The sequence below is a fragment of the Hyperolius riggenbachi genome, chromosome 3 (genome assembly GCF_040937935.1).
Source record: "Hyperolius riggenbachi isolate aHypRig1 chromosome 3, aHypRig1.pri, whole genome shotgun sequence".
In the NCBI taxonomy this organism is placed as follows: domain Eukaryota; kingdom Metazoa; phylum Chordata; class Amphibia; order Anura; family Hyperoliidae; genus Hyperolius; species Hyperolius riggenbachi.
The window spans coordinates 435,182,750-435,200,127 of record NC_090648.1 but is presented as its reverse complement, the minus strand read 5'-3'; the positions used below and the strand labels follow the sequence as shown (position 1 = coordinate 435,200,127).

The following is a 17,378-nucleotide window of genomic DNA, read 5'->3' as shown; positions in this document are numbered from 1 at the left end:
CTGACATGCTGTTATGTGGTTCTAGGTTGCTGGGAGCACAGAAAGGGTTAACCTTTTGTGTTTACCTATTACATCAGACAGCTCAAATTACACTAGTTGATTACTTACTGAAAAGGGAGAATTTGACAGACTGTTCTCTATAAACATACACAGGGTGGATTTCTCTGTTTTCCTTGTCTCCTCTACAAGAGTTCAGGTCTGCTTTAAGAAGGAGAATTTCAGTTTTGCATCTGTGCCTGGAGTGGGACTTTTATCCAGCCCTTAAAGGGAACCTTAACTGAACGGGGGGTAAAGAGTTTTACTTACCTGGGGCTATCACCAGCCCCCTGCAGCAGTCCTGTGCCCTCGGCGCCGCTCTGGAATCCTCTGGTCTCCCACTGTCACTTAGTTTCGTTTTTGACGACTCACCAGTCGCCGGCCGCCATGCGTATTATTGGACGCATTCACAAATGCAATTAGCACTATTGCGGAACGCAAAACGCGTACAAAAATACGCGTTGCCGCATTCCGCACGCGTAGATATGCGGCAACGCGTATTTTTGTACGCGTTGTGGTCCGCAATAGCGCTAATTGCATTGGTGAATGCGTCCAATAATACGCATGGTGGCCGGCCGACTGGTGAGTCGTCAAAAACGAAACTAAGTGACAGCGGGGGACCAGAGGATTCCAGAGCGGCGCCGAGGGCACAGGACTGCTGCAGGGGGCTGGTAATAGCCCCAGGTAAGTAAAACTCTTTACCCCCCGTTCAGTTAAGGTTCGCTTTAACAAGCAGGAATTTCACAAGCAGTCCTTTTCAGGCTCACCAGGATTCTGTCAAAAGCAGGTTAACAGCTGTAATTAAACAAATTTAAATAAATGTAGTAAATTATAATAAATGGGCTCTGCGTCTGAGTGCTGCACTGGACAAGGGGAACCCCTGTGCCTGTGTATTCCAGCGGATCTGACTGGAGGTGTGTTTAGCTTTCAGGCTAGTTTCACATTACGTTATAGTCATGCGTTAATAATGTCGCATAACGCAGGTTACTGCACGGCAATGTTATCCCTATGCAACGTTCACAGTGCAACATTAAAGTCCCGTGGTAAATGTTGCGTTTGTTTTGACGCACTGCTGCAGTACGTTACCTCTTAACGCAGACATTTACAGATACAGGGAAGCATACTTTTTATTGCCTGTATGTGACGGTAACGCAGCATCAAGTTGCGTTGCGACTTTTTTGGTGCGTTGCGTTGTAATTTTGCATCTCCAGTGTTCTCCCCTGACTTATTTTTCCAGCTGGGTGGCATGGAAAAGTAGCCGGGTGGGGTGATATGAGAGAATGCAGGGCAGGTGCTTCTCTGCACAACTCTGCTTACAGCAGAGGAGGTGGTGAGCCGATGACAGCCGGGTGCTCACAAAAACTAGCCGGGAGGAGCACCGGCTAAAAGAGCTTGGGGAGAACACTGTTTTCGACTTTAACCTGGCATCATAACACAACATCCTACTGTGAATCTAGCCTCAGGGACAGCAGAGGGGTGATTTGCATATTCAGCAGCATTGCATTGTGGGGCGCCATTGTTCACTTCAACCTGAATTATTGCAAATCCTTGTTTTTAAGAAGGTGAATTTCTGTTTTGCCTCTGTGCCTAGAGTGGGACTTTTATCCTGCCCCTAACAAACTGGGATATCGGAAGCAGTCTTTTTAAGGCACACCAGGATTCTGTCAGTAAGGCATGAATAGCCGGTTATCAGCTGTGTTTGAATGGAGTTGATGCAGACACAGGTGGGCAATGAGACAGCGGAGATTGACATAGCTGGGTGACTGTTACAGTGTATAAACACAGCTGCTCTGTCTCTCCTCTCCCCTCTCCTCTCACACCCACACTGATTCCTGTCACCCAGGGCACATGCTATAGGCTTCCTCTTTAGTCGCTGTCTTCTGTTCTCTAACATTTGTCACCACTGTCCCTAAACCCCTTATCTGTGTAGGTTACGCTTCACATGATTAAGAACAATACATAATTTACCAAATGCGTAATTGATTTGTGTTAAAAGTGAATTTCCACTTTTTCAGTTAAACACAATTCATTCAGTTGAGGGTGGTACAACCAAGAGCATAATAGCCATAGAAAGAGGGAGTGCAAGCTTTAGCTAATTAATTTACCAGTTTTTGGGATGTGGGAGGAAACTGGATTGACCAGAGGTAACCAATGCAAACAGGAAGAACATACAAACACCATGCAGATAGTGTCCTGGCCAGATTTGAAGGGGGCTCCTCAGCACTAGAAGAAATTACAGAATACAGTATAATCTCATTATAGTAAACTGTGCTATAGTACACATTTGTACACATAATAAACTAAATGTCCAGGTCCCGGCCAAGCACCATTCTAAATCTATGGGTGTAATTCCTGGTATAGTAAATCCTGATATAATAGAACTTCTGTTATAGTAATCTGATTTTTGGCCCCTGAGGTATTCTGTATCTGGCTATAGTAGAAAGGGGGCGGGTGCATATGTTGGTCGGAGACCCATGAATGGTGGGCATGCTGGTAGCCTGCTCGCTATCTGCATGCTGCTCTGGGCATGCGTGAAATATCTCAAAAGCAGAAAGAAACTGTTGTGTGGTCACTGAGGGAATTGGCTGTCATCTGTGACTTGTGGACAGAGGAGCACACTATCAGTGCTATACCTGCATTACTGCATTAACTGGTGAGACCTTCCTGTGCAAGCTGTTGCGTGATTATTGCATGCAAGTCCCCGCATATTGAGCACTGAGCATTTTGCTTTTTTTTGTAGGGACAGTCCCTCTTTGGGAACCAAATCCATCTGTCCCTCTTTCTTCTTTGTGTCTCTCTTTCAGGACTGATGCACAGATCTATGGAAATATTTATTTTTCTACTAAAAATTGTTTTTATTGACTGTAAACTTCTGAGCATTTAAAGGAAACCTGTAATAAACTTTAAAAAAAAGTTTAATTTACCTGGGGCTTCTGCCAGCCCCCTGCAGCCGCCCTGTGCCTGCACTGTCCTGGAACGATCCTCCGGTCCCTCCATTTCACTTTAGTTGACTTTGAAGTCGATGGCCACTACGCATGCGCGGCTCTGGCTGTGTGCATCTTCATTCATGTTCCTGTTGTACCTTGTACTACGCTTGCACAGGACGCTCTCGGTGATGGAAGTGCGAACAAGGACTCCCGCAGGCATAGTGGCCAGCGACAGGCGAAAATGAACAGGTGGCGGGGGACTGGGGGATTGTTGAGGACAAGTGCGGTCATGGGGTGGCTGCAGGGGGCTGGCAGAATGCCTAGGTAAGTGAAATTTTTTGTTTTTAAAGTTTTTTTTTTTTTTTTTATTACAGGTTTCCTTTAAATTTTAATATGTATATCTTTTCAAATTAAAGTGAACCAGAGACAAATCACATTCATGTATTGTACCATATATATCAGTGGGAACATTAGAGAAAACACCTACCCTGCTCTCTGTTTCATGCTTCACTGCTCAGCCTGCTTCGAATCAGCCCTGATAAAATCCCAGACTGAGCATTCAGTCTGGCTTTGCTCAGGAATCATTATAGCCGAGTCTGTCTTCTCTGATGTATTTTCAAGCCCAAGCCTGCCCCCTTCTGGCTCTGCTATAAGGACTCAGCTATAATGATTCCTGAGCAAAGCCAGACTGAATGCTCAGTTGGGGATTTTATCAGGGCTGATTAGAAGCAGGTGAAGAATGAAACAGAGAGCAGGATAGGTGTTTTCTCTAATGTTCCTGCTGTTATATATGGTAAAATACATGAGGGTGCTTCATCTCTGGTTCACTTTAAATGCAAACTATTGATGGTAGAAAGGACCTGCATGGTATGATATATATGAAACTTTGTATTATGAATTTTGTCGAATGTATGACTAGGGGTGTAGTGGAGGTGTGGCTAAGGGTGTTTCAGGGGCATGTCTTTAAGTGTCCCTCTTTGTTAACCCAAAAAGTTGGGAGGTATGTTAAACATTCAGACAGACAAATGACAGCGCTCAAGGTTTCTCAAGCAGACAGACAGACAAATCACAGCGCTCAAGGTTCTCAAGCAGACAGACAGACAAATCACAGCGCTCAAGGTTCTCAAGCAGACAGACAGACAAATCACAGCGCTCAAGGTTCTCAAGCAGACAGACAAATGACAGCACTGTCTGTCTGGTTGATGTAATGTGTATACCATTTATGATTAGCAGCACAAGGAATATTATGTTTTTATTGCTAGACTAGTGTCAGGTCTTCCCTGAGGGGTACGTCACCGCCGTGGGGAAGTCTATTAGGTAATAATCTATGCACACATTATCACTGAAGCTAACGCCCCCCTTTGCCTGTAGTGAGTGCTAGGTGTGTAATATAGTCCAGTTATTGGCGCTCTGCACATCCATGCAGATAAATCATTCAGGTGTAAGTTTTTTGTTTGAAAGCGCTGCCATGTCTCCCGCTGTATGTTAAACATTGTGTGTGATCCCTTACTGAAGTATTGAAAAGAAAAAATAACTCCTAATTATGAATTTAATAAACATTACTATAGTATACTTTGTGTTTTGAGTGACAATTTCTGATATAGTAAACTACTTTGTCCAATGCTGTAGTTTACTAAAGGGATTCTACTGTAGTCTGCATATCAATATAATATGCAATATATTAACATGATTTTTTTAATTTATTAGTGAAAGTAGAGATGTTGTTTAATATTTATCCACTTTTTGGGCTGGTTCACATTGGGCTATAAAACGTACCGCTAAGCGGAGCGTAGTAGCGTATCTGTAAACGGATGCAATGCAATTCCAATGGGAAAGTTCACATTGGTATTTTAAAATGGATCTGCTGCCTACGTTCTGCTAAACTGATAAGACGTCCCCGATCTGTACCATTCTTACGGAGCTGATTCGGACCTGAATGCTTGATGTATGCAATGTACCTTAATGGAAACCGGACAATACTGATCAGACTGGCTTGAAAACATACCTTTATCGTACCAAAAGATCACTTCCTGTTTTGATTTCCTTCACTTATTATAGTGGAATATTATATTGGAATGTTTGTAAAACGAAGATAAAACGTATGGCAATGGATGAAATCAAACGGAAAACAGATCAGTTTTTGACGGATACGGTTTTGATCAGGTACAGTGTGAACTTGGCCTAATATTGATTGAAACTTATAGACTGCCTCTCAGAATTTTCTTTTCTATTAGAACAGTTTAATGTACTGTATAAGAAGGTGATGTCAGTGATGGTGCTTGAGTAGTGGCCAGACTGAAGAATCTGTCATCTCGCTGGCCTCCTCATTGTTTCCAGGTGACACTGTGCTTTGTGGCAGGGTGACAGCTTAGTGTCACCCGTCTGATGTCTTCAGCTTCTCTCCAGCTAGTGTGAAACCATATGTACCGCCCTTCAGCCCGGGCTCACTCACCACAATGCCACCGCACGGAAGTGGTTTCAGATAGCTGAATCTTCTCACGGACCCTCCCTGGCATTAAGCTGAACCGGCAACTGAAACATCACTCAAACATGGAGACATTCTACTTTCCCATTAAAGATAACTAGAATAAAAATAGAACCTTCTCTTACAGTCATTTATTCCTCTGACACCAGAAAGGTCTCCTTGCAGTCACAAAAATGGGACTGTGCTGCTTTCAGCTTAGCCAGGCACACATCCTAACTGGCTGTAAACAGAAATAGTTTTGTACTTTACGTTTCACAGTATCCCTACCCTGTCCTGTGCTGTCTGCTCCTGATTTGACTACCAGTTAGCTTTCCAATAGGTTAAAAGTGGCTACAGAGCATCAAGACAGAAAGCCGTGGATGAAATGATCTCACCTGTTATGTTGGTATGTCTGTATGGGTATTGGGTATACCAGTATGCAGGTTTGCATCCCACTTAGCTGTCGACCGGACATCACATGTAGAGCTTCAGAAACCTCCTCTCCGGTATCCCTGGCAGATGTTGTTCCACAGCTGCACCCTGGAGTGAGCTGGGACTGGGTGTGAGGAAAGCTATAGTATAGACAGGGCTGTGGAGTTGGTACAAAAATCCTCCTACTCCTCAGTGTATCAAACCTCCGACTCCAGGTACCCAAAATCGCTCCAACTCCTTGACTCCAACTCCGCAGCCCAGTCAGGGCTATGGAGTGGGTACAAAAATCACCTGACTCATCAGTTTATGAAACCTCTGACTCCAGGTACCCCAAAATCACTCCAACTTCACAGCCCTGGATATAAAGCCTGTGAATGCAAGTGTGTGTCATTAAATTAAGGAATTTGTTTAAATCACAACACTTTTTTTTCGTGGTGGTAGTCTCCTCAGTATTTGCCTGAGGAATCGGGGAGAGTACTTCCTACAGGTGTATTTCAGTAGGTGTGCTCAGAGTTCTCTTTTTACTAGATCCAGAACAATAATTAATTTACTTTTCTTTATATAGAGACCACCTTACATATGTCTGTCAGGAGTTCCATATAACAGCTGGCATGTTGGTGCAGCATTGTGAGGAGTGAGAAGCAATGAGCTAGTGTTTGTATCTTCAGCGTTTTACCCAGCATGCATGTAGGCTTCCTTTACAGGTCTGGGCAGGAAGACTGATGTAAGAGTCGGTCACCACAGAAATTTTGCATGTTGAGTCCCACAAGGAATAGGCTGACATCACTCCTTATGTGCTATTTCTAGGAACTGCTCAGAATTCCCCTAAGTGTAGTCAGAGGGCAGATGACCTTCTCTGTGGGGACATGTGCTGTGTACTAGTGCATTCCGCTAAACAAGAGTGTGAGGCATGGACAGTTATGCCCTGGACAAGCAAATAATTATGCACTGCCCTAATACACAAATCCATGCCAAATCACTCGAAGGGCTAAAAAAGAGTTGTTCAAGGAGGGAACTTGTGGGCTCAATTAGACAAACAGGAAATACATATGTAAAGAATTCCTGCAACCTATGAAAGCAGCGGATCTTATTTAGTTTAAGGTCAAAGGAATCATAGATAAGATTGAAAAAACTTCTGAAAGTTTAGGTAACACATGCAGTCAGGGCCGGATTTAGACCATAGCCTAGGGCACCACAGGAGGTAGGGCACCAAAGCAGCAGGCTAAACTGGTGCAGCATTTGCAAGCTTGCTGCAATACAGGGAGATCAGGCGAGCGCCTGACTGCAGTACTCTGCTGCTGCCAGTGCAGCAGCCACCTTGCTCTCTGTGCACGTTTGCATTGTGGCCCGGAGGCTATGGACTTGGGGATTTGGGCAACATTGGAGACTGGAAGGAAGAGGAAGCTCCTGCACTGGAGACGAGCGAAAAATGAGTGACACTGATGGCTGCTGCGGTGTGAAGGTGAGCTGGCTACCTATACTGAAAGGGGTGTGTGGGGGGGAGGGGTTGGGAAAAGGAGGGATTAAGGGAGTCATCTGGCTACCTATACTGGAGGGAAAGTGGGGAGGAGTCATCTGGCTACCTATACTGAAAGGGGTGTGTGTGGGGGGGAGGGGTTGGGAAAAGGAGGGATTAAGGGAGTCATCTGGCTACCTATACTGGAGGGAAAGGGTCGAGGAGTCATCTGGCTACCTATACTGGAGGGAAAGGGTCGAGGAGTCATCTGGCTACCTATACCGGAGGGAAAGGGGGTAGAGTCATCTGGCTACCTATACTGGGGGGGTGGGGGGGGAGATCATCAGGCTACCTATATTAGAGGGAAGGGGAGGTGTCATCTCGCTACCTATACTGAAGGGGGGTGGGTGGTGACAGTGGCCTAGGGTGGTAAAGAGTACAATTCTAGCCCTGCACACAATTCACGCTTCTTGGCTGTGTGAAGTGCGTACTTGGTGTAATATCAGTGATCATGCATCCTGTATTTCAAATTGTACTTCTACCATGTCAAACTAAATCAGTTGTTTTAACAGTAATACGGATGACAGGATACATGCCTTCACAAAAACGCCTGATGCGTGTCGTGGGTCTTCACTGGCTTCTTCGGAGACAGTAACGGTGGATAATAATTAAAAACAGAGCAAGTGTGCTATACCTAAGGGTGTGCACACATCTCATTTTGATTGGCCGATTTTACCACCTCTAACTATGAGGGCCAACAGATGTTGAATACTACAAACCGATTGTGTAGGTAAGCTCTTATGGAAGTGGTATAATTGGGCAATCCCTATTGAATATGTGTATGCACCCTCAGGGTGACTTATTGTGTATAAAAGTTTTCATTATCCTCAACCCAGTCCATAACAAGCAAATATGTCCCGCACCAAACAAATGATGCGGATGAAGTGTGGTGAGCAGCATCTACCATGAAAATACCATCTTCCCTCACTTGTTGTTTCTGAGATCTCCATGGAAATAAATAGCTTCAGAGTTGTACGACGGACAAGGGGACGTGATGTGCAGGTGGAGGAAAAAAGTTTTTGCCATCTATTTAGAAAGGGGTCCTTCACCGTGAGAGTGGTTACAATCTGGAACATCTTACCTCCGGAAGTAGTTATGGCAAACTCTATGGCCTGGTGCACACCAAAAACCGCTAGCAGATCCGCAAAATGCTAGCAGATTTTGAAACGCTTTTTCTGTAGCGTTTCAGCTAGCATTTTGCGGTTTTGTGAAGCGTTTTTGGTGTAGTAGATTTCATATATTGTTACAGTAAAGCTGTTACTGAACAGCTTCTGTAACAAAAACGCCTGCAAAACCGCTCTGAACTGCCGTTTTTCAGAGCGGTTTGCGTTTTTCCTATACTTTACATTGGAGGCAGAAACGCCTCCGTAATCCAAAATCTGCAGCAGCCCGGGAGTATGCGTTTCTGCAAAACGCCTCCCGCTCTGGTGTGCACTAGCCCATTGAAATACATTACCCAAAGCGTTTCCACATCCGCAAGCGGATCGAAAAACGCTGCCGAACCGCTCTGGTGTGCACTAGGCCTAAATCTGCATTTAAAGAGGGCTTAGATGCTTTCCTTGCATCCATGGCTATATTTTTAGGTAATTCCTGGAAGAGTTGATCCAGGGATTTATCTGATTGCCATGTGGAATTTTCCCCTTTATGCTGGGCATACACAGCGTCGAGGGGAGGATTATCGATCAAGCCTGATGGCTTGATTGATAATATCCGACGTGTCCGATCACCGTGGGGATCAATTCCGCGGGTGACGCGGGGGTCGATCTGGCGGCTAATCGGCCACCGGATCGACCCGTGTATGCCCAGCATTAGGTGCGTGTACACACACTACAAAAGGCAACGACTGGTCCGCTAGAATAACGGATCGTTCAGAAACGGCCTTATCAGTCCGCCGACAGCATGTAGACACGTGCTACTGTCGGCTAAAAGACTGCCCAGCGGGAGGCTAATTGGCCCATGCCTTTTAAGGTTTTTTTGCCTCCCCGTGGATCAACTGGGATATGTGCAGGTTCAGGATGGTTTTTTATTTTATTTTTTTTCCGGTTGTACTTGATGGACGAATGTTTATTTTCAACCAAACTATGTATCAAAAAAACTGGTTGCCCCTGGTAGGGGAAGTCACTGGCTTTTTGTTGCCTTTTTCATTAGAGATTTATTTATTAAGTATTTATATAGCGCTGGCATATTATGCAGCGCTGTACAGAGTATATTGTCTAGTCACTAGCTGTCCCTCAGAGGGGCTCACAATCTAGTCCAGGCATGGGCAAACTCAGCCCTCCAGCTGTTACGGAACTACAAGTCCCACAATGCATTTGCTGTTGAGTCATGACTGGCTGTCAGACTCCTGCAATGCATTGTGGGACTTGTAGTTCCTTAACAGCTGAAGGGCCAAGTTTGCCCATGCCTGATCTAGTCCCTTCCATAGTTATATGTATGTATGTATGTATAGCATAGTCGAGGGCCAATTTAGAAAGGAAGCCATTTAACTTATCTGTATGTTTTTGGGATGTGGGAGGAAACCAGTGTGCCCAGAGGAAACCCACGCAGATACGGGGAGAACATACAAACTCCTTGCAGATGTTGACCTGGCTGGGATTCGAACCGGGGACCCAGCGTTGCCAGGCGAGAGTGCTAACCACTATGCCACTGTGCTGTCCTATCTGGACAGGAAGTGATGTAATTTCTCACAGGTGGAGCTGCAGAACCGCAATAAACATTTGTAACCCATTCCAAAACTCTCCAAACAGAATTTGCTCTTATTCTCTAGAATTGGGCTTCAGTACATACTGTATGTGGGCAGTACATATTCCACTTTGAAACATGACAAGCTTGATGGACCTAGAAAGAATCTTTTCAAAGCATTTCTAAAAGCTGTCTACATATGCGGATCTTTCACAGGTGTATCTATTGATCTACTATGCACACTTTAAAAACTGACGGCACTAACATGTGACCGCCCCCCCCCCCCCCCCCCCATCAAATTACTTAAATCGGCCCTCATCCAATTATTCTCCCCAAATTTCCCTTCAGAAGATCATTTTTCATCTTATCTTAAAAAAGATGTAGAAAAAAAGTTTTATCCAACTTATTTTTAGTACTTTCTTGCTTGGTTTGTGCTTTAAAGGTATTTTATTGGTAAAGTTTAAAAATATCTAATTGGAGAAAAGTTAGTAGGATATGGGCCATTGTCCTGCTGTGAAAAAAAACGTAGGCTTTTTCCATGTATGAATGTGCACAGTGGGTGTTTGGTGTTTTTTTTTTGCACATGTAGTTTTATACAGTGTGTGATCCCTACCTCCTTCGGAGATTAAAGCCAAGTGACATGGTGGCTAATTGGGTATCTATTTCAAAGTGTTGGGCGACAGCAGCCCCCTTTGTAATTGATACACAACAGGACTTTAGTTGATGCCCTTCTATACAGTCTGTGCAATTTTATAAATGTGCCCACCATTAAGCAACTATTGTAATATACAGTATTTATAACTTTGATCATTTTCAGTGTTTATTTGGAATCCCATTGTGGTGCCATTCCTTTGACTGTTCCTTAGTTTCAGGATCATTCATGATGTGGAGCCAGGTTTCATTCATAGTCACTAACTGAGCCAAAAAGGCCTGTGCAGCTTCAACATGGGCCAAAATGGCTTGGGATGCGTCAACTCATTCCTTCTTCTGATTAGAGTTCTAACATTTCTGCACCCGCTTTGCTGAAAGCTTGTGCATGTCCAGAATAGTGGTGATAACGTGTGTGTGTGTGTGTGTGTGTGTGTATGTGTGTATGTGTGTATGTGTGTGTGTGTGTGTGTGTGTGTGTGTGTATGTGTGTATGTGTGTATGTGTGTATGTGTGTATGTGTGTATGTGTGTATGTGTGTATGTGTGTATGTGTGTGTATGAATAATCTTTGCTGACTTTCCCTGGAGAAACAAAAAGTTAATGACCGATTAACTTGTGCCTCCGCCATCACAGCTTCTTACCAAAACAAAAACACTTTGTAGAATCGTCATCAAGGTCATATACCCTCACACTAGTTTTTTCTATTTCATCTGGAAGGTGAAATGCCAGGGACTTATAAGCACCCCCTCATACAGCAGTTTACAGTTCTTTCAGAGATGTTTAGCTGGTGTGTGTGTACATATATTCTATTCAGAAGCTAAAATTAACCAAGGTCAATTTTTTTTTTTTTTTTTTTTTTTTTTTTTTAGCACTGTTTAGTTTCACCGATATTTCTATTTTTATTATTTTACTCCCCCACTGGTTAAAGCAACTAAAGTGCACGTGAGATTATTTTTTTTCTTCGCAGTGTCCTAAAATCACAACTCCATGATCTCATGAGTTCAGAAAATGTGTGTCTGGGAGTGTACTCTTTCCCTTTCCTACTGTTATTTTTCTGGTTTGTGTAAGCTCAAAGGACTTGTCACAGCAACAGCAGACAAGACAGAAAAAAACTGTGAGGTTAGGGCTGGTTCACACGGGTGTCTGCCCGGCTTTCAGAGGCGCTGCGTTCAGCTGCATTGCGGCAGCGTCACGTTCGAGCTTTCAGTGGCATTCAGTTGCAGTCAGTGTTTTTCTCCTCCCACAGGGGGACATTAGCCGCAGCGGTTAACAGTCCCAGGACGCTACATGTTGCGTCCAGGGTCACCTCGAACGCCAGGGAAAATCGGAATCTGAATGCCGCGTTTGCGCAAACACCGGTAAAAGTCATTCACTTGAATGGGAGCGTTTAACACAGAGTCCTGAACGCCGGCGGAAAACGCGGGGCAGAGGCCCGTGTGAACCAGCCTTTAAGCTTGCAGTGCACTCAGTCCTCTGACCTGATCTTTTCAAAAGGAGCAAATGCAGAAATTGACACTTTCTGCAGGGTACTTGACATCAACCATTTAGGATCACAATTTCATAATGTGATAACAGTTTGATAGGTTTCAGCCTGGCAACATGGAAAGTAACACTGGCTTATTTCTGTGAGCAGAGATACAGTGACCAGCATGCTGGCTATCGCTGCACGGTGTGTGATGCAATCCGGGAATCTTTGCTTTCTGCTCATTGCTGCAGATTTCCTTTTTAAGGCTAACTTTGACATTTTTCATGTGGATTTGCCGGCGAGTTTTTCCTCTCAATATAAACACACAGGAGCTTTCTGTCATCATCAGCTTATAAATAGCTCCAGACAGCCCAAAAAATGCAGACGGGAACAGCTCAGGATAAAAACGCTCTGTGTTCTCTTCATTTGTTCATCCTTTCTAAACTTCAGGGCGTCTTCCCAAATCCTGGTGACCTCAGAGCACGTCTGTAGGGACCTCTCGACTGCAGGGTGTAACGTGTTCCTCCACACTCATTGGTAGCCAGGAGTTGGGATTCATACAATGTGTGAATGGTACTTTCCTAAAGCTTACCCACCTCTCCCCTTCTCCTCCTACTTGAATAAAGGGAGAAAACACATTTTGGGAAGGCCTCTGCCTGTAACTTTAAAACTGCTGTCTTTCAAACTTAAAACGGCTCAGCAACACTTCTGTCTTGGGTCATCAGTTCTTTTGAGGCCGGGAGCCCACTAGCCTGCTTTCAGCATTATGCTGATACAAGTGAATGGGGATGAACCCAAGACTGTGTTTTGGTTACACTGCAATTGCGGGTCCTGCAGCATTTTTGGTTCAATTGTGCTCCAGTGCAAAAGATAGGAGCACTGCAAAATCGCTTTTGAATACTTTTTAGGTGATTCTTTTTTTTTTTTTTTTTTTCTGTGTACATAAAGTTTAAACTAACGTATGTTTCGGAATATAAGACACACTTTTTCTTCCCCAAAACTGCAGTGTAGTGTTAGTGCAGTCTCGTGTTAATACAGCGTAGTGTTAGTAGAGTACAGTGTTGTGTTAGTGTAGTGTAGCTTAGCTGGTAGGGCAGCAGGAATTAGTGTAGGTTTAAGTTACTCTATTTAAGCTACACTGGCCACCTAGAGACAGTTTGGGGGGCAAAAGGTCCATAAGACGCCCCTGCACTATAAACGCACCTAGGTTTAGTATTTTTCTCTCCTTTTTCAAAGATTTTTGCTATCTTAACCACTTGAGGACCCCAGTGGTAAATCCCCCCCCCCCCCCCCCCTAAAGACCAGGCACATTTTTGCTAAAATGGCCACTGCAGCTTTAAGGCACAGCTGCAGGGCCGCACAACACAGCACACGACTGCTGATCGCAGTGCTGCACGGTGTAAATAGACGACGATCACGCCGTCTAACAGTCTCCCGAGCAGCAATAGCCGCTCAGAGACGGAAGAGGGGGCGGAGCTCCGCCCCCGAGCATGAGATGTGCGCGCGATCTCATGCAAATTAGAGCCCCAGGACCAATTGGCGTTAGGCGGTCCTGGGGCTGCCGCCGCGTTCACGCCCATTGGCGTGACGCGGTAGTTAATCTAGGCGAGTCTTATATTCTGAAAAATATGCCAATTGGTGTCAAGTCCTTGGGCGGGGTTTTGCAGGATATCGAGCGCGCCGATGCGTGCGCATCTCCGCTTGAATGACTGAGCTCTTGCTCAGTCATCAGTCGTGACACGGCTGTCCCCCTGGGATACTCAGAGAGCGATCGGCTCTCATAGGCTGATGTCTATAAGAGCCGATCGCTAGGATTGGCTGGCAGGGGGAGGGAGGGGTTTAAAAAAAATATATAGAAAATGGTAATATTTATGTAAAAAAAAAAAAAAAACTAATAAAAAAATAAACACAGGATCAGCAATCAGAGCTCACCAACAGAAAGTTCTGTTGGTGGGCAGAGAGGGCGGGGAAATCACTTGTGTGCGGAGTTGTTTGGCTCTGCAGCGAGCCCTTAAAGCTGCAGTAGCCTAAACTGTGAGAAATAGCCTGGTCACTAGGGGGGTGTAAGCCTATTGTCCTAAAGTGGTTATTAAGCATGCCCTATTTTCTTTATCCTGGTATGCAACGTGGGTAAACTGAGCTAGAATAAAACTGGGTAATGTCCATACTTTTACCCATTCGATATGGTACCATGTTCATCTTTGTTCAGTATTAACTGATTTAATAGACATTTGCCTGGTTGCCATGGTGATCCTTTGTGCTTAGTGCAGTTGAGTCATGCCTGGATCAAGCATGCAGCCAGTGGAGTCAAATCACCTGATCAGCACACTGGTTGGGGGTCAGGGACTCAGAAAATGTTAGGAGCAGAAGACCAGCACATAGGTCAGGCAAGTGAGAGCGAGCAACAGCTGCATTTTATGTTCATCACAATTCAGGCTTCCTGCAACACAATCATAAACCAGGAGTGAGACTATGCAAATGGTACCTATTATTATTTAGTATTTATACTGTATAGTGCCGACATCTTCTGCAGCGCTGCAGAGTATATTGTCTTGTCACTTAACTGTCCCTCCGAGGAGCTCACAATCTAATCCCTGCCATCTTCATATATGTATCGTGGGGAGAACATACAAACTCCTTGCAGATCGTGCTCTGGCTCGGATACCATCCGGGGACCCAGAACCGTACGGCCAGAGCACTATCCACTAGGCCACCGTACTGCCTGAACACACACACACACCACACACACCACACACACACACCTCATGTTTAGTGAGCAGTTCTTGCCATCTGGCCCCTATGGATGTAGTAATGACCTCATCTTTCCAAATGTTATGGCATTTTTGACTCCAGACGTTCCTTTGTAAAATCCCAGACTCTGTTTTTAGCAAGACCTAATTTGGCATCTATTCTGCTGGTATTAGAGCGTCTCAGTGACGGTAGAGACTTGGATGTGGATAATGGCCAGCAACTGGGATTTTCCTCTGCTGTCTTAAGCACCGCTCAGGGCACAAATGTTCCCTCGCCCTGTGCTGCACTCTGCCGCAGAGCTGTGTTTATCCAGCTAGACAATCCCTGGTTAGCAGTGCAAAATACTGTGTATCTATTTTTATATGTATTTACTAGAACATTGCTTTCTATTACAACCTTTAATGTATAATTTAAGGTGGCCATACACTGGCCCGATTCGCGGCCGTTTCGACAGCAGATTCGATCCTGGGATCGAATCTGCTGCCAATCGTTCGCGGTAAACTCACCCGCCGATCCGATTTCCTCCCGAAATCGGATCGGTCCGTCGATCGCGCCGTGCGGGAAATTACCCTCGATCGCCCGCGGGTAGGGAGCGCGTCGCTAGCGGCGGCCGATCCGATCAGGTATGCATTACCTGACGCTGGCTCCCGGGCGTCTTCTCAGCGCTGCACCGCTCTGTTCCGGCTCCATCCCGGCGCTTCCTGTGTCACTGCAGTGACCAGGAAGTTCAAATAGAGGGCGCTCTATTTGAACGTCCTGGTCACGGAGTGACACAGGAAGCGCCGGGATGGAGCAAGAACAGAGCGGTGCGGTGCAGCGCGGAGAAGACGCCCAGGAGCCAGCGTCAGGTAATGTATAGGGGAGGGGGCACAGGCGGCAGGAGCAGCTCAACAGATTGTGATCGGTTTCAGGCTGAAATCGATTCACAATCTGTTTGCAGTAAAGGCAGCCATACGATCCCTCTCTGATCAGATTCGATCAGATAGGGATCTGTCAGCTGGTCGATCTAATGGCAAATCGACCAGTGTATGGCTACCTAACCGTAACAGATTTTGAAAAATTAAAAGGTAAAATCTGATGAACAGGTTCCTAGATTGTCATCTCTTCAAGGCCCCCTGCTGCCCGCTCACAGTCTGAAGGCATGCCGGTCAGCACGCTCACCTTCCAGCTTACCAGCCCAGGTTGGAATCTCTGCTATGGTCAACAGCTGCATGGAGGTGTGTGTGTGTGTGTGTGTGTGTGTGTGTGTGTGTGTGTGTGTGTGTGTGTGTGTGTGTGTGTGTGTGTGTGTGTGTGTGTGTGTGTGTGTGTGTGTGTGTGTGTCCTCTGAGCACTCCAGTTTCCACCCACAGCTCAAAAGCATATTTTAGCTTCCTTGGCCTTAAAGCAAACCTGTAGGGGCAAAAATGTAATATACTTACCTCAGTAGAGGGAAGCCTCTGGATGATCCAGGGGCTTCTCTGATCCTCCTGCACCCCATTACTGAGGTAAGTATTCAGTTTCAGTCTTTTGTTCACTACATTCAGGTTGCATATACAGCAACTGAGTAACAGTGGATTCCTGGCTGCTAGACTGCTGAATTGTGCGGCAACAACTCTGTGTGAACTGGCTTCTCTGTGCTGGAGGTGTGTGTGTTGTAACTGGTTTGGTTCTTGTGTGTGTTATATGTTCCACAAGAGGAAACCTCACAGCAGATAAAAGGGTCTAGTACAGAATGCTTTTGCTTGCAATCCAGTTTGGATGCTAATGCTGGGTACACACGGTACGATTTTCCGTGCGATAGATGGATCCGATTGATAAAATCCCTTATGTACGATCTTATTCTGCTCTCGATTTCTCATAGAAGTGAATGGAAAAAGATAAGAAAAACGAGCGAAGATAAGAGAATCGAGCGGAAAAAACGATCGGGTCGTAAAATCGCACGAAAATTGTACCGTGTGTACCCAGCATAATGTCGTCTTTCTGCAACTGAATTCAATGAGCAGCTTCGTTTTTATTGCTGCCTTCAGCACTTTCTTTTCCCCTTAGCAGGATGAGTATAGCGCTCCCTGTGTGTGTTTGCTGTATGTATATGATGCATGTGTGTGTGCAAGATGGGAGAAGGCACCCAATTGTGATACAGTATGTAGTGAGTGAAAGTATGTAGTGACCGTCTTACCTTGTGATAAGAGGTTAATATTTTTGTTAGCCACCAATAAAAAGACAATGCGTTTCACAGGATCTGCCCGCTTCCTCGGGTCAATATGACAGTGTCTGAGCCATGTTTCTCCATTTCAGAGTAGCAATTTTTTTTTATAATTGGTGGCGACAATAAAAATCTTAACCGCTAATCACGAGATAAGACTGTTCCTATTACTTACTTCCACTCACTACGTATTGTATCCCAATTGGGGCGCCTCCTTTCATCTTGCATTTTCTCCTCCCCCATCCCAGGGGTTACCTCTGCGACTACAAC

The 17,378-nt window shown here is 45.2% G+C and overlaps 1 protein-coding gene across 1 annotated transcript in view; it reads left to right on the top strand.

Moving 5' to 3' along the window:
• Nucleotides 1-17,378, top strand: part of STK38L (serine/threonine kinase 38 like) — a 74,266-nt gene that overhangs the window by 19,489 nt on the left and 37,399 nt on the right. The window lies entirely within an intron of this gene.